The sequence below is a fragment of the Anabrus simplex genome, chromosome 1, assembly GCF_040414725.1.
Source record: "Anabrus simplex isolate iqAnaSimp1 chromosome 1, ASM4041472v1, whole genome shotgun sequence".
Classification (NCBI taxonomy): domain Eukaryota; kingdom Metazoa; phylum Arthropoda; class Insecta; order Orthoptera; family Tettigoniidae; genus Anabrus; species Anabrus simplex.
The window spans coordinates 1,555,729,265-1,555,752,935 of NC_090265.1; the positions used below are offsets into that span (position 1 = coordinate 1,555,729,265).

The following is a 23,671-nucleotide window of genomic DNA, read 5'->3' on the forward strand; positions in this document are numbered from 1 at the left end:
CGTTAGAAACCGAGTCTAACCATCGTCGTCTCTCTTCTCCCTCTACTTCTCTTACCCTCCATAATAGAGTCCATTATTCTCCTAGGTAACCTATCCTCCTCCATTCGCCTCACATAACCCCACTACCGAAGCCGGTTTATGCGTACAGTTTCATCCATCGAGTTCATTCAAAAAATAGCCTTTATCTCCTCATTCCGAGTACCCTCATGCCATTGCCCACCTGTTTGTACCAGCAATCATTCTTGCTACTTTCATGTCTGTTACTTCTAAATTATGAATAAGATATCCTGAGTCCACCCAGCTTTCGCTCCCGTAAAACAAAGTTGGTCTGAAAACAGACCGATGTAAAGATAGTTTCGTCTGGGAGCTGACTTCCTTCTTACAGAATACTGCTGATCGCAACTGCGAGCTCACTGCATTAGCTTTACTACACCTTGATTCAATCTCACTTACTATATTACCATCCTGGGAGAACACACAACCTAAATACTTGAAATGATCGACCTGTTCTAGCTTTGTATCACGAATCTGACATTCAATTCTGTTAAATTTCTTACCTACTGACATCAATTTAGTCTTCGAGAGGCTAATTTTCATACCATACTCATTGCACCTATTTTCAAGTTCCAAGATATTAGACTGCAGGCTTTCGGCACAATCTGTCATTAAGACCAAGTCGTCAGCATAGGCCAAACTGCTTACTACATTTCCACCTAACTGAATCCCTCCCTGCCATTTTATACCTTTCAGCAGATGATCCATGTAAACTATGAACAGCAAAGGTGAAAGATTACAGCCTTGTCTAACTCCTGTAAGTACCCTGAACCAAAATTCATTCTACCATCAATTGCCACTGAAGCCCAATTGTCAACATAAATGCCTTTGATTGATTTTAATAATCTACCTTTAAATACATAGTCCCCCAGTATGGCGAACATCTTTTCCCTCGGTACCCTGTCATATGCTTTCTCTAGATCTACGAAACCTAAACACAACCGCCTATTCCTCTCGTAGCATTTTTCAAATACCTGGCGCATACTGAAAATCTGATACTGACAGCCTCTCTGTGGTCTGAAACCACACTGGTTTTCATCCAACTTCCTCTCAACGACTGATCGCACCTTCCCTTCCAAGATGCCTGTGAATACTTTGCCTGGTATACTAATCAATGAGATACCTCAATAGTTGTTGCAATCCTTCCTGTTTCCTTGCTTGTAGATAGGTGCAATTACTGCTTTTGTCCAATCTGAAGGTACCTAACCAACACTCCACGCTAATTTTACTACTCTATGAAGCCATTTCATCCCTGCCTTCCCACTATACTTCACCATTTCAGGTCTAATTTCATCTATTCCTGCTGCCTTATGAAACATCATTTTCCTCCTCCCCATGAGCTTGGCTGTTTGCAACACCACCATGATGATTTCCTTTTACATTGAGAAGATGTTCAAAATATTCCCTCCACCTCTCCAGTGATTCCCTGGGGTCTATTATGAGTTCACCTGAATTACTCAAAACACTGTTCATTTCCTTTTTCCCTCCCTTCCTAAGATTTTTTATTACTGTCCAGAAAGGTTTTCCAATTTCAGATTAATTAAATCATGTAACCAGAATGTTGAGAATATTTATATATGACTCTGGCTGAACCACCATCAAGTAGCGTCACCTACACACTTTGGTTCCTTTTTTTCCTTTCTGACACGTCATGATTGTAACCTCCATGTCTATTGTTTTCACTGCATTCATCTGTGATTAACGTATGTAATAAATAGTGCCATTCTAATACAAACCGTGCTAACCTTATTACTTTCCGAAACATCGTGCCTTTTCAACAGGTTATGGGGCCAGGATGCTCGTTTGGAAAGTGATTAAATGTGTAGTGATAAAATACACTGAAAAATAGACGCGTGAAAATATTGTGTCGCACACGGTTGGCGAGGTTGAGTTAAACATTTAGCCAGCTGTCTTCTGCGAAGAAATAGTGTGTGAAGATGAACACTTCAAGTATGGTGCGCGTTGAGACATTCTCAAAGGAAAACCTTGACATGTGGAAAATTGACATGAAGGCTGTGTCGGTAACAAATTATGCATGGGCATATGTAGCTGGGATAAAAGTTAAGCGTGGACCGGTCAGTGAGAATGCGGCCACTATTACAGAATGGGAAGAAAGCGACAGTGAAGCAATGTCAGATATCAACTCGGTGATTCAACCCTCGGAATTGAAACAGGTAAAAGACAGTGTCACTTTGCTCAAACTGTGGCTAAAACTGGAGTCGATTTACCAATCGAAGGGGCCAGCACGGAAAGCAACATTATTAAAGCAGATCGTGCTTCAAAGAATAAGTGAAGATGGGAATGTACGCGATCATTTGCGGAGATTTTTCGACGCCGTGGACAAGCTGAATGGTATGGACGTGGCAATCAATGATGATTTGTCATCCATATTACTTCTGTATAGCTTGCCAGACAGTTTTGAATACTTTCAATGCGCGATACAATCTCGCAGCGAACTTTCAAAGCCCAAGGTATTATGCATAAGAATTGTCGAAAGTGACGCGAGGAGCAGTGACCAGAACAACATGATGCAAAACTGTATGACTGTTGAACGAAAATACAAGAACAAGAATTATAGAAAGCCCACAAGCAAAGTCGATAAAGGCGAAAAAGGAGGATCCACATCTCTTCGTTGTTATCGTATTAAAAAGATAGGTCATAAGGCAAAGGTGTGCAAATCGAGTAAAAATGACCATGACAATGCACACAAGGCCGAAGAAAGTACCTCGCTATATATTACATCAGAACTGAATTCGTGCAAGTTTGTGACGGACCGCGACGTAGATAAAATGTGGTGCCCCGACAGCGGCTGTACATCACACATATGAAATAATCTGGACTATTTTTCACAAGTAGAATCCGATGTTTCTGATAATTTAAAGTTAGTGAACAGTTCTACGACAAAAAATAAGTGCAAAAGGTGTTGTGATAATGTCAGTGAGCTTGATGGTCGTGATAAAAGATCCAACCTATGCGATACCTTATACGTACCTGCCACATCTTAATTTTTATACATGACCTTATAAGATTCTTTTTAATACAGTCCTATTTTAACATTAATTTATAAGTCAATCAGGTGCCTGATTTTATGGCTGATCATGCCTACATAATTAAGACGAAACATGTACCATATTTTTAAATAATTTGTCAACGAACAATTTATTAATGACAAGGTCCTAATTGATTGTGTTTAATGTATTGATTAGGTGGATAAAATAATAAAAGAACTTATTGTTATATAAAGTCAAATATCATCAATACGGAACCAAAAATGATTTATATTATACGTAATACGGTGATAATGTTGAGATATGCCATATGACTGACGCAAGATATCACTGGAATACCATGACCAATAATTTGAGTCCTCCAGCATCCCTGGGTTCACAAAGAATTTGGGATGGTAAACACCCATCGAATTTTTGACTCTTTGATTCTGTCATGTCCATCAGAAACAGATCAAGCACGACATCTCTTTCTTCAGAAAAAGGAAGCAGGCTCACGGTGTAAGGCTTTTCCGTCGGCCAATGTGGGCACACTTATGGATAACACAATGTTTAAAATCACAATCGGCTTACATCTTAGTTGCAAAATATGCCAATCACTTAAGTGCATATGTGAACGACGTTTATGGCCACCATGCTTTAAGGTGCCCTAAAAGTGCTGGTCGATTTTCATTAATTCATTATCAAAAGAGCTTTTACATCTATCGATGTTCCTTCTGTCCTAGAACAGAGTGGAATTAGTCACACAGATGGAAAACATCCTGATGGTCTGACTTTAGTCCCATGGAATAAAGGCATATCTCTCATGTGGTGTCGACACCTTAGCACCATCTCATTTGCCTCATACTTGCAAGGCTGCTAGTTCTGCTGCAGAATTGACCGTGCCCAATAAAAGGGTGAAATACACACCAGTAACAGACAACTACATTTTACTGTTGTACAAATTAATTATATTGATAATAATAATAATAATAATAATAATAATAATAATAATAATAATAATAATAATAATGCAAATGAAAATGCACAGCCTGTTTCCAGTCATTCGACCAGGTCAGGAAAGAAATTAATGAAGCCCCATCTAGCAGCGAAGATAGGAATTGTGCTGACTGCCGAAGCCTGTCGCACTCCTCTGGGGCAATTATTAATGAATGACAGATGAAATGAAATGATATTGGAGAGTGGTGCTGGAATAAAATATGACAGGTAAAACCAGAGTACCCGGAGAAAAACCTGTCCTGTCTCTGCTTTATCCAGCACAAATCTCACATGGAGTGACCGAACCACGGAACCCAGTGGTGAGAGGCCGGCGTGCTGCCACCTAAGCCACAGAGGCTCCAACATTAATGATGATGATCATAATAACAATAATAATAATAATAATAATAATAATAATAATAATAATAATAATAATAATAATAGAGAATGGGAAAAAGGATGTCAAAGGTGCGAGCATTGGAAATTTGGGAAGCAAAATCAAGGTGAATTGTTTAGCCTTTGCTGATGATCTATCAATCATTACTAAGACCAGAGATGAAACCCAATACTTCGTACAGAGATAACAGAATATATTGTAGCATCAAAGGCAGGCCTCCAGATATAGTATGAAAACACCCAGTATATGAAAAATCTACATCAACATAGCAAAACAAAAAAAACCCACTCTGCTGCAGATGGAAAGCAGCACAATTTCACGTGTCCTCCTTCAAATACTTTGGAGAAATCATACTATCTCATAGTACCATCAGGACTAGACAGTAGGGCCAATGGAGAAAGAGCCAACAAACTCCATAAGATGTACAGACTAACGTGGAATTACTGCAAAATTAACCACAACAAGACATTTGTTTTGCTGGAAGCTTTATTCACCTCAGAAAGTATATCCCTAAGAAGTCACTCTGAAATTATAGAAATTGAGAAGCAAGAAAGGAAAATACTCTAGAAAATTTATGGTCTTATGAGGTAAAATGGAATGTGGATTAAAAGGAGAATAGTGGACCTCTACTCATTAAGTGACAGGTTCACTGATGCCGTACGCAAGAAACGCCTGAAATTCTATGGCCATATCTATAGAATGGACACCAACAGACTCACCAAAATATTACATAAAGTAATCAACTCAAAGAAGGTAAAAATAAACTGACCACAAGAAAGTAAGGCAGACCACCGAAATGAATATCACTGATGACATCATAGAAGATCATGAAGCCTTTAGAACAATAGTAGCCAAGCATAAATTCATGGAGAAAACTAAAAAGAAAACTGGTAGAAAGTAGACCAAAGAATGTAGGATGCAACACAGTGCATCCATGAAGAGATTTTGGGAGGATAAGAAGGCAAAAACCATCAGGCCAACGAACAACTTCAAACGTGTGCTCTCTGAATGGGCATAATGAATAATAATAATAATAATAATAATAATAATAATAATAATAATAATAATAATAATAATAATGATAGTAGATAGTTTGGTCATCCTTGAGTGCCTACCCTATCTCCCATTTTTTTAACAAATTAAGACCGGGCACAGATTTTTTTTTTGTTAGTGGCTTTACGTCGCACCGGCGCAGATAGGTCTTATGGCGACGATGGGATAGGAAAGGCCTAGGAGTTGAAAGGAAGCGGCCGTGGCTTTAATTAAGGTACAGCACCAGCATTTGCCTGGTGTGAAAATGGGAAACCACGGTAAACCATATTCACGGCTGCCGATAGTAGGATTCGAACCCACTATCTCCCGGATGCAAGCTAACAGTCGCGCACCTCTAACCGCATGGCCAACTCGCCCGGTCTGGCACAGATTAAGATGAGACATAACATAGGTACTGTGTCATTTCTGCTACTTGTGGTTATTAGGCGAACAGATGGCTGATTACTAACAATTCCATTACAGTGAAAATAGCAAATTATGGAGCAAATACTGTAATTTTTTTTTTCCCTAGGGGCTTTACTTCGCACCGACACAGATAGGTCTTATGGCGATGATGGGATAGGAAAGGCCTAGGAGTTGGAAGGAAGCGGCCGTGGCCTTAATTAAGGCACAGCCCCAGCATTTGCCTGGTGTGAAAATGGGAAACCACGGAAAACCGTCTTCAGGGCTGCCGATAGTGGGATTCGAACCTACTATCTCCCGGATGCAAACTCACAGCCGCGTGCCTCTACGTGCATGGCCAACTCGCCCGGTAATACTATAATTAAAATGACTATTATTCTATGGTATGTTTGTGACACCATGTGGTCAAGTAAAGTTTTAATTAAGTAGAAGCTTCTTAAGGAATATTAAGTGAAGACCAGATAAAATCACTACTGGACGTATCAATGCAGACGCAAAATTAATGGACGCAACTACCTTACTTTGCAACATCGGAAAATGCAGATGATTTGACAAAAAGAGAAAACAAATCAGTACACTGGCTTACCATGGAGACATATGATGCAATCTTACACCTAAGGAAAAAATTGATGAGTAAAATCTGTTAAATGATGTTTTACAAATTGGTAATTGGAATACTTATGCCATCAAAAGAAAACTACTTTCTTACAGGAGGGAAAAACACAATTTGGAAACTCATAAAGAGTGTGGAATTTAAATTTAAAAAGTATAAAGAAAATAATCCTGTGTTATGGAAGTTTCTAACCAACTATTTAAATATTGACATTCCTCAAGAATAAACTTAGAGAGAAAACGTAATAAATAAACTTTAAAACATACTCATTAATTTGTGAAAAATGATAATATCTGGGTTACCATAGACAAAACTGATTGGCAGGAAAGTTGGAAATGTCATTGCAGGGTTATTAAAAAATGAAGCAATTCTGAAGAAATGTTTTCTGCTAACATGCCAAGGAACGATTGCTGTGAGCCATGTGACAGCTGTAAGTTTATTAAATGAGGCAAAGCATATCTTGTGGCCAGGTGGTGCGAAGTATGACAGGTTCTGCAGCACACATGAAGAAGGCAGCAGCAGGTCTTGTTAGTTATCCATAAATGATTTATGTTACATGCACTGCACATGGTTTTCACAGAATATGTGAAGAAATTAGAACAGTACATCCTAATATGGATAAATTGGTTTCTAATAGGGAAAAAGTACTGTATTCATTAAGATTCTGGGAAGTATTGATATATAGTGAAGAATAAAAATCCTAATGTACAACTGCCACCGAAACAGATAATGCTGTGGGGAATTTCACTCGCTGCAGTCAAGTATTAAGCAGAAAATTTTGACAGTTCTGCCTCTGTCATTAATTCCCCAGGAAATGTTAACACTGAGTTAAAAAATGACTTAGCATATATCTCTGTCAATTTTTTATTTCCTTTGTACACAACTGAGAAACTTGAAATAGGAGGGGTCCTTCTGTCAGACACAGTTCAACATGAAAAAAAATGAAAAAAAAAAAAAAAAAACCTAACAGTCTTAGAGGATCTATAGCACAAGTGTTACAACAGAGATGTATTCGAAGAAAATAGCATACACAACTTATGTCATTTTTCGTCCTATATATTGGCATCAACTCAACTAAGGTTTGGTTGAATGGAGAATCCCATCTTCCAATACTTGTGTGTTTTTTTTTATTGCTAGTCTATGTAATTATGTAACATGATCCAGCTTAAAATCTAATTACAATATTAAAAAGTACATGTTTCATTCCTAATGTGGAACATCTTCAGCTAAAAGAAGATACAAAAATGGGAATAAATGAAATAAAAAACACTTATGATGATGATGATGATGATGACCGAGCTCGATAGCTGCAGTCGCTTAAGTGCGGCCAGTACCCAGTAATCGGGAGATAGTGGGTTCGAACCCCACTGTCGACAGCCCTGAAGATGGTTTTCCGTGGTTTCCCATTTTCACACCAGGCAAATGCCGGGGCTGTACCTTAATTAAGGCCACGGCCGCTTCCTTCCAATTCCTAAGCCTTTCCTATCCCATCGTTGCCATAAGACATATCTGTGTCGGTGCGACGTAAATCAAATAGCAAAAAAAAAATGATGAAGATGATACACTGACTGACAGAGCAAATGCAACACCAAGAAGGAGTGGTTCGAAAGGGATGAAAGTTGGGGAAAAAACAGAGACGGCACGGACGAATGATTGATGTTTATTTCAAACCGATATGCAGGTTACACAATGCGCACGGCATCGACTCAGTAGGATGTAGGACCACCGCGAGCGGCGATGCACGCAGAAACACGTCGAGGTACAGAGTCAATAAGAGTGCGGATGGTGTCCTGAGGGATGGTTCTCCATTCTCTGTCAACCCTTTGCCACAGTTGGTCGTCCGTACGAGGCTGGGGCAGAGTTTGCAAACGGCGTCCAATGAGATCCCACACGTGTTCGATTGGTGAGAGATCCGGAGAGTACGCTGGCCACGGAAGCATCTGTACACCTCGTAGAGCCTGTTGGGAGATGCGAGCAGTGTGTGGGCGGGCATTATCCTGCTGAAACAGAGCATTGGGCAGCCCCTGAAGATACGGGAGTGCCACTGGCCGCAGCACATGCTGCATGTAGCGGTGGGCATTTAACGTGCCTTGAATATGCACTAGAGGTGACGTGGAATCATACGCAATAGCGCCCCAAACCATGATGCCGCGTTGTCTAGCGGTAGGGCGCTCCACAGTTACTGCCGGATTTGACCTTTCTCCATGCCGACGCCACACTCGTCTGCGGTGACTATCACTGACAGAACAGAAGCGTGACTCATCGGAGAACACGACGTTCCGCCACTCCCTCATCCAAGTCGCTCTAGCCCAGCACCATGCCAGGCGTGCACGTCTATGCTGTGCAGTCAATGGTAGTCTTCTGAGCGGACGCCAGAAGTGCAGGCCTCCTTCAACCAATCCACGGGAAATTGTTCTGGTCAATATTGGAACAGCCAGGGTGTCTTGCACATGCTGAAGAATGGCGGTTGACGTGGCGTGCAGGGCTGCCACCGCTTGGCGGCGGATGCGCCGATCCTCGCGTGCTGACGTCACTCGGGCCGCGCCTGGACCCCTCGCACGTGCCACATGTCCCTGCGCCAACCATCTTCGCCACAGGCGCTGCACCGTGGACACATCCCTATGGGTATCGGCTGCGATTTGACGAAGCGACCAACCTGCCCTTCTCAGCCCGATCACCATACCCCTCGTAAAGTCGTCTGTCTGCTGGAAATGCCTCCGTTGACGGCGGCCTGGCATTCTTAGCTATACACGTGTCCTGTGGCACACGACAACACGTTCTACAATGACTGTCGGCTGAGAAATCACGGTACGAAGTGGGCCATTCGCCAACGCCGTGTCCCATTTATCGTTCGCTACGTGCGCAGCACAGCGGCGCATTTCACATCATGAGCATACCTCAGTGACGTCAGTCTACCCTGCAATTGGCATAAAGTTCTGACCACTCCTCCTTGGTGTTGCATTTGCTCTGTCAGTCAGTGTAATAATAAAATAAAATGTTCATTCATTCATTTATTTAGCTTCCATAGACTGTACAATTACATATTTTGAAATATGCCAACTGTATAGGAGCTGTCAAGTGATTTCCTAATACTAACAATAATATATGCACAACAATGAACATTTTGAAAAAGAAGAAAAACAGAAACACCAAATACCTCAATGTTAGGACAGCACATCTTAATTTTTTTTAAATAATATTAATAGCCAATATTTACAAGACAAAATAAAAATATATTGGTGAGGTGTTAATAATATGAACATAGCGGTGTGACATTAACATATTTTTAAGCTACATACTAGATATTAAGAAAGTTTACAAGTTAATAAGTAGTAGCATCATTACCAGTACTTCATCATATATTCTTCTGTACTGTAGAAGCAGCTACTCAGCAGGAGATTTTTTAAAGCTGTGGTAAATGAACTGACGGGACGAATATATTTAATCTTATTTGGAAGCTTATTATACAATCTGATTCCAACAGAGTCTACATGTCTCAAGGCAATGGTTTTACTCTTGTGCTCGATAAAAATATTATTTCTTGTTCTTGTCTGGTAATTGTGATTGTCAAAATTCTTTCTGAAGTGATCAATATTTTTTTTTCACGTGTAGAATGCATTGCATGATGTATATGCTTGGTACTGGGAGTATCCTTAGTCTCTTAAATAATGGTCTGCAATGATATAACCTGTTACGTCTCAATATAATTCTGATAGCTCGTTTCTGTATTCGAAAAATAACATCAAGATTTGATTTGTAACAGCCCCTGAGACCAATAGCATAAGTGATGACTGAATGGAAATATCCAAAATATGCTACTCTAACATATTCTTCACTACAATTATTAGACAAAATCCTTAAGGCAAAACAAACAGAACTCAGAGACTTCCCTATTTCTTTAATATGACAATCCCATCTTAATTTTTCATCTATATGGACACCTAAAAAGTTTGTGGTCAACGTATTTTCAATTGCATTTGCATTTAATATAAGGTTGTGTTTTTTTGCAGTTTTTTTGTCATGGTAGTTAGATGCCTTGAATTCCATGTATTGGGTCTTTTTAAAGTTCAATATTAATTTGTTTTTCCTGAACCATGATTCTAACCTAGACAGGACTGCATTTGCTGTAGTTTCTATAGACGTAGGGTCAGGATTATTAATAATTATGTTTGTATCATTAGCATACAGAACTGCTGTTTCTACTTGATTATTGTGAGGAAGATCATTCACATAGATCAAGAAAAGAACAGGCCCCAAAATACTACCCTGCGGAATACCTAAGTCTATTCTTTTTACCTGAGAGTGATATGTCTCATTATGCCCTTTACTGTTACAGTGTGTAATTTCAACAAACTGGGATCGTTTATCCAGGTATGATCTAAACAAGTCATTAACAATTCCTTTAACTCCAATCTGATATAATTTGTGCAACAATATTTCATGATCAACAGTATCAAATGCCTTTGACAGGTCAAGAAATAGTCCTATCACAGTTTCATCATTATCAAGGGCATTTACGACCCACTGTGTAAAATGTGATAAAGCAGACAAAGTACTTCTGCCAGCTCTGAACCCGTGTTGTGCATTATTTAACAAGTTATATTTGATTAAAAATTTAGCAAGCCAATCTTTCATAGCACATTCAAATATTTTTGAAATAACAGTAAGTATTGATGTTGGCCTGTAGTTATGTAAATCGTGTAAGTTTCCACTTTTAAAGACTGGGATAACAATAGCTATTTTTAGGAGATTAGGAAACTCACCACTAGAAAATGATTCATTGATGAGATAGATTAAAGGCTGTACCAGATAGGGAGCACATTTTTTAATGAGTTTTGTGGGAACTTCATCTACACCTGTGGAAGTTTTGTTCTTCAAAGATTGTATGATTTTAAAAACTTCCAGTTCTGTTACTGGAGTTAACTGCACAGAGTTTTTCACAAAGGTTGGCAGTTCTGGTAATACATCTGATTTATTTGCATTTTCAAGTTTGTATGGTAGGGATAGAAAGAAATCATTATAATTAGCCAAATGATGAGGATCATTCATTTGTATTTCCTTATCATTTTTTATGGCAGCAACTTGAGGCAGGTTGAGGCAGATGTTGAGGAAAGTAGAAGAGAGGGAGGAGGGGGAGGAGAAGGTGGTAGTGTTTCACGTTGGTACCAACAACGTAAGGCAAGCTGATATAAGTACCAATATAGTTGGAGATGTGTGGGATCTGGTAAATGCAGCACGGGTGAAGTTAAGAATCAAATAACTGAAAAGGAGGTTCAACCTATTCAATACTTAAAAGAAAGAAATGTAGTAATTACATTCTTATTTAAATGGGACCGGTTTCGACCTTAGTCCAGGTCATCATCAGCCGTAAAAACATGTACAATGTTTATGAATATTGGAGGTCAGTTTCACACTCTGATAGGCACAAAGACACGACACCACATTCTGTCATGCACAAAGTCACAACACTATCAACTAATATACGAAGATCAAACTAAATTGAAGTCGCAGACGAATAGATTTGTAGTAGAAAGCCGCCAGCTCCTGGTGATCAGCGCGGCACATTCAAGGTCATGCGCTGCGGTCGAACGCCAAAGTAGAGTGGAGAATGTTATGAAGGTCCAGAATTTGTCACGGTTGCGGGAAGTTAAGTACGTATATAAAAATATACGACGCAAATCAGTATAATTGAATGAGTACTTGTACTCCTGCTAAGTTCTTGGAAAACAGTTGACTTGAAAAAACAATTGTAGAGAGAAGAAAAAATGTAGTAAAAAACGCAATATCGGAAAACAAATGAAAACTTATATGCACAGTGCGCTATTTTTTAAAATGAAAAATTTTTAGGTTATGATTGAAGTAGTCGAAGTTGGCGCAAGACAAGAGTTAAAATTTGAAATAGGAGAACCGAAATGAAGGTCGAGGTTTTTTTTTTTTTTGTTAAATAGAGAAGGAAGAATAAATTAAACGAGGAAGAGTGATAGTGAAATAAGAGAAAGAATAAAAGAAATTGAAGTTAGATGGTAATGAGGAAGGATAAGATTGGGAAATGAAGGAGGGGTAGTTTAGCGTGGGTTAGGAAGGTGGGTTATTGGAGGTAGAAAATGTGGGTGGGAACTATGTAAGGCATGGAAAATAGAATTGGGGTTTTGGAATTTTTGAGAAGAAGAATTAGGAAGTCAAAAAGGATATTGGGTTTTTCAGAAATGCCGTTTAAATTGAAATTAGGGTTGAAGTACTGGTCAAGGTGGATAAAGCAATTTTCAGTAATGTTTAAGAGGGGGCCTTTGTTAATGATTTTAAGTATATTTATGTCATTGTCAATACTGGTGAAACTATGCTTGGAGTCTTGTATGTGCTGTCCTATGGCAGAGAATCTGTTGTATTTAATGGCGTTGACATGTTCAGAGTACCTGATACTGAAGTAGCGGCCAGTTTGTCCGACGTAGGAGGAATTGCAGTTGTTGCATTTAAATCTGTATACATCAGATTTAGAAAAAGCATTAGACTTATTTAGAGATTTAGAGTTGTGTAAGATATCAAGACTTCTATTGTTAGTTCTAAAAGAAATTTTCATATTATGTTTTTTAAAAATATTAGTTATTTTATAAGCATCCTGAGTGAAAGTGAAGGTGGAAAAAGCAGTTGGTTTTATTGTGTCTTTAGATAAAGTGGTTTTTGGACGGTGTTTGAATTTGTTGATGATGTGGTTAATGAAGGAGTTGTTAAAGCCATTAAATTTAGCAATGTTGCGGATGGTGTTTAATTCATTATTTCAATCTTTTTTGGACATAGGGGTGTTGAAGGCACGAAAAATTAAGCTGTTATAAGTAGTACGTTTATGAGCTTGGGGGTGCGAAGAATCTTGTCTTATTGTAGTTGCTGTTTGGGTTGGTTTTCTGAAAATTTTGTAAGATAAAGAAGAAGGATGTCTAGTAATAGTTAGGTCTAGAAAATTAAGAGTTTGGTTGTGCCTATCAGAGTGTGAAACTGACCTCCAATATTCATAAACATTGTACATGTTTTTACGGCTGATGATGACCTGGACTAAGGTCGAAACCGGTCCCATTTAAATAAGAATGTAATTACTATATTTCTTTCTTTTAAGTATTGAATAGGTTGAACCTCCTTTTCAATTATTTAATTTTTAACATCAATAATTTCAATACGGAACAATGAAATTTTTACCTTTAAATGAAGTTTAAGAAAGCGGAGATTGTTATTAGTGGAATACTGTGTAGGAGGGAAACTGACTGGAGGGTGATTGGGGATTTAAATGAGACTATGGAGTGGGTATGTGGGAAACTGGGAGTGAAATTTCTAGATCCTAATGGGTGGGTAGGAGATAGGGATCTGCGCTCAGATGGCCTTCATTTAAACCGCAGTGGTACATATAAGTTAGGAAATTTGTTTGGAAGGGTAATAGGGAGGTACATTCAGGGAAACGGAATGGCCTAGGGAGCGGTGATAAGGGAACAGGGAACTGGAAATCAAGTAGGGATGACATAAAATTATTAGTGTTGAACTGTAGAAGTATTGTAAAGAAAGGAATAGAATTAAGTAATTTAATAGATATATATTTACCAGATATTGTAATAGGAGTTGAATCATGGCTGAGAAATGATATAATGGATGCAGAAATTTTCTCACGGCACTGGAGTGTGTAACGTAGAGATAGGATAGGAATGGTGGGAGGGGGAGTGTTCATTCTGGTGAAAGAAGAATTTGTAAGCTACAAAAAAATTAAAGATGAGACACATGAAATTCTAGGTGTAAGGCTCATTTCTAAAGATAATAGGCAACTTGATATATTTGGAGTGTACAGATCGGGAAAGGGTAGCACTGACGCGGTTTCGGAATTATTTGATAGGATAGTCAGCTATGTGGGAAACGACATGGAAAGAAATGTGATTGTAGCGGGAGATCTGAATTTGCCAGATGTCAATTGGGAAGGAAATGCGAACGACAGGAAGCATGACCAACAAATGGCAAATAAGTTAATATGGGTAGGACAGCTGATTCAGAAAGTGATGGAACCAACCAGAGGGAAAAATATCCTGGATGTGGTGCTGATAAAACCAGATGAGCTCTATACGGAAACTGAAGTAATAGATGGTATTAGTGATCATGAAGCTGTTTTTGTGGTAGTTAAAAATAAATGTGATAGAAAGGAAGGTCTTAAAAGTAGGACTGTTAGGCAGTACCATATGGCTGATAAAGCAGGCATGAGGCAGTTTCTAAAAAGTAACTATGATCGGTGGAAAACGGTAAATAAAAATGTAAACAGACTCTGGGATGGGTTTAAAGAAATTGTTGAGGAATGCGAAAACAGGTTTGTACCTTTAAGGGTGGTAAGGAATGGTAAAGACCCACCTTATTATAATAGAGAAATAAGGAGACTAAGAAGGAGGTGCAGACTGGAAAGAAATAGAGTTAGAGGAGAAATTGAAGGAACTTACTAGAAAATTGAATCTAGCAAAGAAGGCAGCTAAGGATAACATGATGGCAAGCATAATTGGCAGTCATACAAATTTTAGTGAAAAATGGAAGTGTATGTATAGGTATTTTAACACAGAAACAGGTTCCAAGAAGGACATTCCAGGAATAATTAATGAACAAGGGGAGTGTGTATGTGAAGATCTTCAAAAGGCAGAAGTATTCAGTCAGCAGTATGTAAAGATTGTTGGTTTCAAGGATAATGTTGAGATAGAGGAGGAGACTAAGGCCAAAGAAGTAATAAAATTTACATATGATAACAATGACATTTACAATAAGATACAAAAGTTGAAAACTAGAAAAGCAGCTGGAATTGATCAGATTTCTGGGGATATACTAAAGACAATGGGTTGGGATATAGTACCATATCTGAAGTACTTATTTGATTATTGTTTGGTCGGAGGCGCTATACCAGATGAATGGAGAGTTGCTATAGTAGCCCCTGTGTATAAAGGAAAGGGTGATAGACATAAAGCTGAAAATTACAGGCCAGTAAGTTTGACATGCATTGTATGTAAGCTTTGGGACGGCATTCTTTCTGATTATATTAGACATGTTTGTGAAATTAATAACTGGTTCGATAGAAGGCAATTCGGTTTTAGGAAAGATTATTCCACTGAAGCTCAACTTGTTGGATTCCAGCAAGATATGGCAGATATCTTGGATTCTGGAGGTCAAATGGACCTGTCGAAAGCATTTGATAGGGTGGATCATGGGAGACTACTGGCAAAAATGAGTGCAATTGGACTAGACAAAAGAGTGACTGAATGGGTTGCTGTATTTCTAGAAAATAGATCTCAGAGAGTTAGAGTAGGTGAAGTTTTGTCTGACCCTGTAATAGTTGAGAGGGGAGTTCCTCAGGGAAGTGTTATAGGACCTTTATGTTTTCTTATATATATAAATGATATGAGTAAAGGAGTGGAATCGGAGGTAAGGCTTTTTGCGGATGATGTTATTCTCTATAGAGTGATAAATAAGTTACAAGATTGTGAGCAACTACAACATGACCTCGAATATGTTGTGAGATGGACAGCAGGCAATGGTATGTTGATAAACGGGGTTAAAAGTCAGGTTGTGAGTTTCACAAATTGGAAAAGTCCTCTCAGTTTTAATTTCTGCATTGATAGGGTGAAAGTTCCTTTTGGGGATCACTGTAAGTATCTAGGTGGTAATATAAGGAAAGATCTTCATTGGGGTAATCACATAAATGGGATTGTAAATAAAGGGTACAGATCTCTGCACATGGTTATGAGGGTGTTTAGGGGTTGTAGTAAGGATGTAAAGGAGAGGGCATATAAGTCTCTGGTAAGACCCCAACTAGAGTATGGTTCCAGTGTATGGGACCCTCACCAGGCTTACCTGATTCAAGAACTGGAAAAAATCCAAAGAAAAGCAGCTCGATTTTTTCTGAGTGATTTCCGACAAAAGAGTAGCGTTACAAAAATGTTGCAATGTTTGGGTTGGGAAGAATTGAGAGAAAGAAGAAAAGCTGCTCGACTAAGTGGTATGTGATATAGATGTTGATTCCCATAGGGAATCTGAAATATTTGTCCTGAATGAGTAAATTTATAATACCAATATAAATGGTGCGTTATTGGACATTATAAATTTTCCAGCTAACTCATTCTTGGTTGCCAGCGTTTCGCCCTCGTGTGCTAGGGTGGGCTCATCAGTTGGTATTATAAGTGGTATGTTCCGAGCTGTCAGCGGAGAGATGGAGTGGAATGACATTAGTAGACGAATAAGTTTGAAGGCGTTTATAAAAGTAGGAAAGATCACAATATGAAGATAAAATTGGAATTCAAGAGGACAAACTGAGGCAATTATTCATTTATAGGAAGGGGAGTTAGGGATTGGAATAACTTACCAAGGGAGATGTTCAATAAATTTCTAATTTCTTTGAAATCATTTTGGAAAAGGCTGGGAAAGCAACAGATAGGGAATCTGCCAACTGGGCGACTGCCCTAAATGCAGATCAGTATTGATTGATTGATTTTATTTCCAACTGCGTGTCTGTTGGTTTCTCCCTTGATTACCTTCCATATGGTTCATGATTTATTGCACGACTCTTTAACTTTCTTGTTATTGTGCATTATCTTAGCCACCCTAAGAACTCTTCGATAGACTGATGTGTAGTTTTTAACATACTTACAAAAAACCCGGTCACAACTCTGCTGTGCCAATCTACTTAGTAATTTACATTTTTGACTTTAAATCCGTATACCCTTCGTGATCCATGGCTTTTTTGAACATTCATTAATTACTGCAAGTTTTTTTGGAAAATGTAATTCAAATTCCTTCATGTTGCATTAAAACCTCAACAAGCCAATGTTTATAAACATCAAACGTAGCTGAAAAGAGAGCATGAAAAGGAAAACTTTGCCACCTTCACCTATACTAATGGAAATATTTATCAGATCACTAACATCTTCAAGAGACTTAATTTCAATATAGCTTTTCATACCAAAAATAACAACCAACATGTAATACTTGCTGCAAGTGTGATGAACTGATATAACTTGAAAACAATATTCTCTCACAGATGGGTAATAAATACAAGTATCTAGCTTGAATTATTATTATTATTATTATTATTATTATTATTATTATGATGAACATCCAATTATTAGTATCATTATTAGTATACAATTGCATTATTTGGGAGGTTATGTCATGAAACATTTGTTGTATACAGATATTTATACGAGTTTATTTAATGTAAGAACCTGTACATAATTTATTATTACCTGTATTTGTGATTTGTAATCCACTACAGAATTGTGAAACACACTAACATCCAGAATGGTACTAGGTAGACGAGAACTCTGTAGAATATTCTGTACATTATATCTGGGCCTTAAGCACTCTAGAATTTACGAGAAAATGTATCTTACTAGAAGCCTGGCCAGGCACATATATAAAGAGGTGGTTTGATGGTAGAGACGAGTTACTGTTTAGTTGGAGTTACGGTTTAACAGGAGTTACACTTGTGACCACATGTTATGACATGCTTGTAAGCAGTCAACTGTTTTAAGGTTGCGATCTCCGTGTGGGTTAGTGATAGGCATTTGTTAAAAATGGCAGTTTGGTGAAGTGTGTATTTTGTTTGTGATAGCACTTGATTAGGTTATGTGTATGTTTATCTGAAGTTAAGGTGAAATAAATAAGTGTACCAACTGATAGCATTTTGTGGGCGTCTTTGTGGATATATCATTGGTGACCGTGACAGGACGCAAGAAGTTACGAGTGAATACAAGTGTAGTGTGAAATAGATCAAAATACAAGTGATAATAGAAAATATGCCACTGAAACAGCTCAAAGACGAACTCACCAAGAGAAATTTATCGCCGAACGAGAAGAAGAAATCGCTGCAGACGCGATTACGCGAAGATCTTGCTGAAAAGGAGAAGATCCCAAAAAGTTTTTCATCAAAGATGACGAAGATCCAGACGAAATATCAGAAGATGAGGTAAATATTGCCAAAATGTGTTCTAACTTATTAACCTTGATGCAGGCATTAAATGACAAAATTTCAGACGTAAACAACAAACTTTCAGACAAAATTTCAGCCATCAGATAGGACAGATTGCAGATGATATTTTGAAAGTAAATAAAAAAAATTCAGATGTCAACTCTGGCCTAACAGGACAGATTGCAGATCAAATTTCAAAAGTAAATAACAAAATTTCTCAAGCTAACTCAGTTTTAACCAGACAAATATCACAAGTGTACATGCAGGTTTACAAAGTTGAACAGGGCCTAGAATTGAAAACTTTAACTGTAGATGACAAAATTTCATTGCAAATTAGCGACGTCACCAATCGATTAATATAGCAGATATCAGACATCAGGTCAAAACTGGGACAGGTTGAACAGATTGATAGTAGGGTCAGCCAGCTGGAAGGGGATATCTCGAACCTCAAGGAGGAGGGGGGAATCCAGGTTTCCGACAAAGCAACAGGTTGAGGGGAGAATCTCTACCGTTGAGGGAAATTTTGAGAGCCATATTTCTGCTGTTGATGGAAGGTTAGAAAACTGGTTTTGGACCATCAAGGGAGATATGCAGAATATAAGGGAAAACATCCTGCACACAGTAGAAGATAGATTAACTCAAACAGGACACATCACCATACCTCTAACCCCCTTAAACCTAACCAGACATATAGCACACCTAGACCCGAAGGTGATTATAGAGAGCCTTTCGGAATTTCACGGGCGAATGGAAGAGAGCACGACTAGCTTCACTGAGGGATCGATTAGTCTGTTAGGAAGGACTAATCTACCAGAGTACAACTTCGTGCAACTTATCACACAGCGATTAAAGAGGGGAGCCACTACTTGGTAGAATAACTTGAAGGGTCTAAACTTAAACTGGATGGACTTCAAGAGGGAATTCCTCGATAGGTATAATTCCGAAGGGGTGACGAGCTCCATGAAAAGGAAGCTACTGACTAAGGCACAACCCACTGGCGTGAGAGCTAGCGCCTTCGTCCTACAGAAGTACCAACTCTTCAAGCTTCTGCACCTGGAAGGAAGCAAAAACTAGACCTTACCAGACATCACAGAGCTACTCCACGGTAAGATTCGACCCCTAGTGAAAGTATCACAACCGAGATCCTTTGATGATCTATGCAGAATCATCACTCAGCTGGAGGAGGACACAAGAGGAAAGCTACAGAAGAGACCAGCACAGGTAGAAAGTGCTACCAGTGTGGAAGAGCGGGACACCTGAAGTACAAGTGCCCAGCCTTGACGTCGGAAAACTACGTCCGGCCCATTCTGGATTGAGGGAGGATGGGACCAGGAACAGGAATGCACCTCAAGACCTGACAGATAAGCAACCCTGGTTGAGTAGGGGAGGGATTGGTCAGATAGTGAGCAGAATAGGCCAACCCCGCCCAGCTATCATCTTAAGGATTGGCAACGAGAATTTTTCAGCCATACTCGACAGACAAGCAAGCTATTCATTCGTGCAGGTCGTCCACAGGCGTCAAATCAAAAGACATGCAACTGGCGAGCCAAAGTCCTCGGACACATCCTGGCACTAAAAGCCATACGACATTTTATTTCGTTCGTCAACGAGACTGTTGCCACATTACTACCGCCTATGAAGTCTCACCACCTCGGAGCAGCAAACAGGGTAACCTCTTCCATCCAAGGACAGACTAACCGTTAAATGTATGAACATACCTATTGAAATTGGTGTTGCAGTGATTCAGAACCTGATACCTCACATCATATTAGGTCATGACTTTCTGGTGGAATACAAGGTAATCCTTGACTATGCACTCATGAAGTCTCTTTGGGAAAAGGCAGACATCTGAGGGTCGCCTGCCACGATGGAAATCTCTGGACTCGCAAGGATACAGAAGTCGACGTAAACCTGGGAGATATCCAATTAACACATCTTCGACCGAGTGAAGAAGAGGAGTTGCGACACACCTTAAAGGACTTCCCGGAAGTCATCACCAATAAAATAAGACAGACTACCATGGTAACGCATTCCACTGAATGCAGCGCTTTCTCACCCATCAAGCAACGTCCATATCCAATCAACCCGGATAAGGACATCTTGGTCATCCAGAAGATTCAAGAGATGGAGGGGCAAGGTCTCATCAAACACTCTACATTCTGTTGGACTTCCCTATCGTCCTATGACGCGTGTGTGATAAACAGATATAAGCTTGTATTATTATTATTATTATTATTATTATTGTTATTATTATTATTATTATTATTATTATTATTATTATTATTATTATTATTATTATTATTATATGATTCATCATCATCATCAATGTCCCACTCTCCAGTCGCCCGGGTGTGGTTAACAAGCCTCCTCCACTCCTTTCTGTCCTTCCACTTTTCCTGCTCCATTACTTCTGCCACATCCAATCCAGCTTTCCACCTTCTTCTCAGTCTTCCAACTGGTCTCTTCCCTTTAACTTCTCTTTTCAATTCCCTTCTTGCTACCCGTTTCTTTTCCATTCTTTTTACATGTCCGAACCATCTCAGTCTTGTTTTCTGTACCTTCTGTACTAATATTTAGCCCTTCTCTGATTTTAATATTTTGAATTCTATCTCTTCTTGTCTTGTTAACTGATATTCTTAAAAATTTCATTTCTACTGCTTGGATCTTACTACCTTGTCCCTCATTAGTTGATTCTTGATTTCTAGTCCGTATGTTGCGATTATTATTATTATTATTATTATTATTATTATTATTATTATTATTATTATTATTATTATGTGTAATGTATACTGTAGGTATGAAGTGTTTACTATACCAGCTATTTAAATTATATTCAAATGAAAAAAATTGTACTGATACACATATGTCTGTACATTATGGAAAAAAATATCTCACTATATTCAATATGACATGACACAAAAAAATAATCAAAATTGATTAAAAATTATTTTGATGAAAAAAATTACTTTTGAAGTTTAAAAACTTGAATTACTGATTGTCTTGCTCTGTGTAAACATATCCTACAAGGAAGAACAGGAATTTCTCTTTGATTTGACATAATGAAGTTCAAGGTACTGTAAATTGATAAAATACTATAAAAATGTTAGTGATACACTAGTGCAACCCAGAACACTCAGTTATTTTCATGATATTACACCTAAATGTTTAAAAATTTATTATACTAGCAATTTAAAATATATTCAAATGAAAAAAAAAATGTACAGATACACTTATGTCTGTACATTATGAAAAAAATATCTCACATTATTCAGTATAACATGACACACAAAAAAATAATCAAAATTGAAAAAAAAATTGATCAAATAAATTACTTTTAAAGTTTAAAAACTTGAATTACTGATTTTCTTACTCTGTGTAAACCTACCCTACAACAAAGAACAGAAATTTCTCTTTAATTTGACATAATTAAGTTCAAGGTACTGCAAATTTATAAAATACTATTAAAATGTTAGTGATACACTGCACATACCACACTTGGAGTTCAGCATTTATGCCTGGGGTAGCACTCTCCATGCAGGCCCTTATTGCACCTTTGGCACAATGTTCTTGATCTCCTCCTTGTCTCCTTAGTGCTACAAACTACACATTGAGATTCCCTGTTCCCTGGAAGCTTCCTTAACCCCTGTGGTCCTCGTAGATCACCGATGACTGATGACTTTGTAGCCATCCACTCCTCCCCCAGGTGTTCAATAATGGCTACTGTGTAACTGAGCCTAGATTTAATTTTCCCAGGCCCCTTATAATTCTCCTTGTAAAGGATGTAGCTGTTCAACACCATCCTAGCTATCATATTAAAAGCCACCTTCTTCCAATACCTTACAGTTTTCCTTTCATCCAGATAACTATATAGCATCATGTCAGATGTGTCAACTCCTCCCATGAATTTATTGTAATTTGCAATTATTTCTGGTTTGGTCTTCCTATTGAAATGATTGTGGGATACAGGAACTTCTTGATCGTTAGCTGTAGCATAACTTGACAGAAGAATGACTGTTGTTTTTTTTTTTTTTTAGAGTTCTTTTCACGGAAAGCACATGCTAGAAGTGGACCAGATCTATAGTACACTTTCTGTCCAACAGAAAATTAATTTTTAAATTGTTGTGGCAAAAGTTTTCTGTTCCTCCTAACAGTTCTAGTTATAAATGTACACAGCTGGTAGAGATGGTGAACAAGTGGCACTGACATAAAATAATTGTCCACAAATACATGGTAGCCGTTGTTAAGGTAACCCCCCATGACCAGAAGCTTCTTTACAACAGTGTACCCCAGACTATTTTTTGCAATGTTGTCTGTATCTTCTTGAGATTTTGCACCTCTATAAGTGTAAAATCCCAGACAATAGTTGGATACTGAATCACAAATCATCCAAAATTTGATCCCCCATCTGTGGTGGTGTTTGTTGGGTAGGTACTGCTTGAGGCTAGTTCTATTTTTAGTACCTACTAAACTCTCATCTACACTAATTTGCCAGTGTGGAGTGTAATGGTGCCTGAAAATCCTATTGGCATGATCCTCTAAAGGTTTATATTTAGCACAGGGGTCATAACCTACTTCTCCTGGAACTGGCAATCCCTCATTGTTAACTAGGTGAAAGAATCGCAACAAGAGGGAGAACCTATGCTGAGTGAACATTTTTCCAAACCATGGAGTGGCCAGAGAAGGTAGTGTACTCCAATATGAAGCAATGGTTATTTTTTTTACTATACCCATGTTGAGGATGCATGCCAGAAAGCCTTTAATTTCTGCAATAGAAGTTCTAGTCCAGTTCTTTAGATGAGTAGGTACACTTGCCTTACCAGAAATAATTTGCTGTGCGTACCTGTTAGTTTCTGTTACCATGAGGGAAAGAAGGAAATCTGTGAAAAACAGATAGAAATATGCTATTGGAAGGGAATCAGGAGTTGGCATGTGTTTGGGTCCAGGTAATTCTTGATATTGGAATGGATGTGGGAGAGGTTGCTCAGGTGACAGAACTTCCCTGTAGTCATCATTCATCTCATCATCTTCACTGTCAGATAAGGCATGAGCAGCTGTAGGCTTAATTTCTGAATCACTGTCGTCGTCCTCCGTGTAGTCAGAGTCACTTTCGGCACTAAAATCACTATCACTATCTAGTTCATCTAAATAATCTAATACTTCAGTATCATTTAGTGATGAATTAAGTCCAGCCATTGAAAATC

The 23,671-nt window shown here is 38.4% G+C and overlaps 1 protein-coding gene and 1 pseudogene across 1 annotated transcript in view; both read right to left on the minus strand.

Annotated features, from left to right (window-relative positions):
• The window catches only part of Cdk8 (cyclin-dependent kinase 8), a 164,503-nt gene that overhangs the window by 63,306 nt on the left and 77,526 nt on the right, over nucleotides 1-23,671 (minus strand). The window lies entirely within an intron of this gene.
• On the minus strand, nucleotides 21,973-23,399 carry LOC136880449 (piggyBac transposable element-derived protein 4-like; annotated as a pseudogene).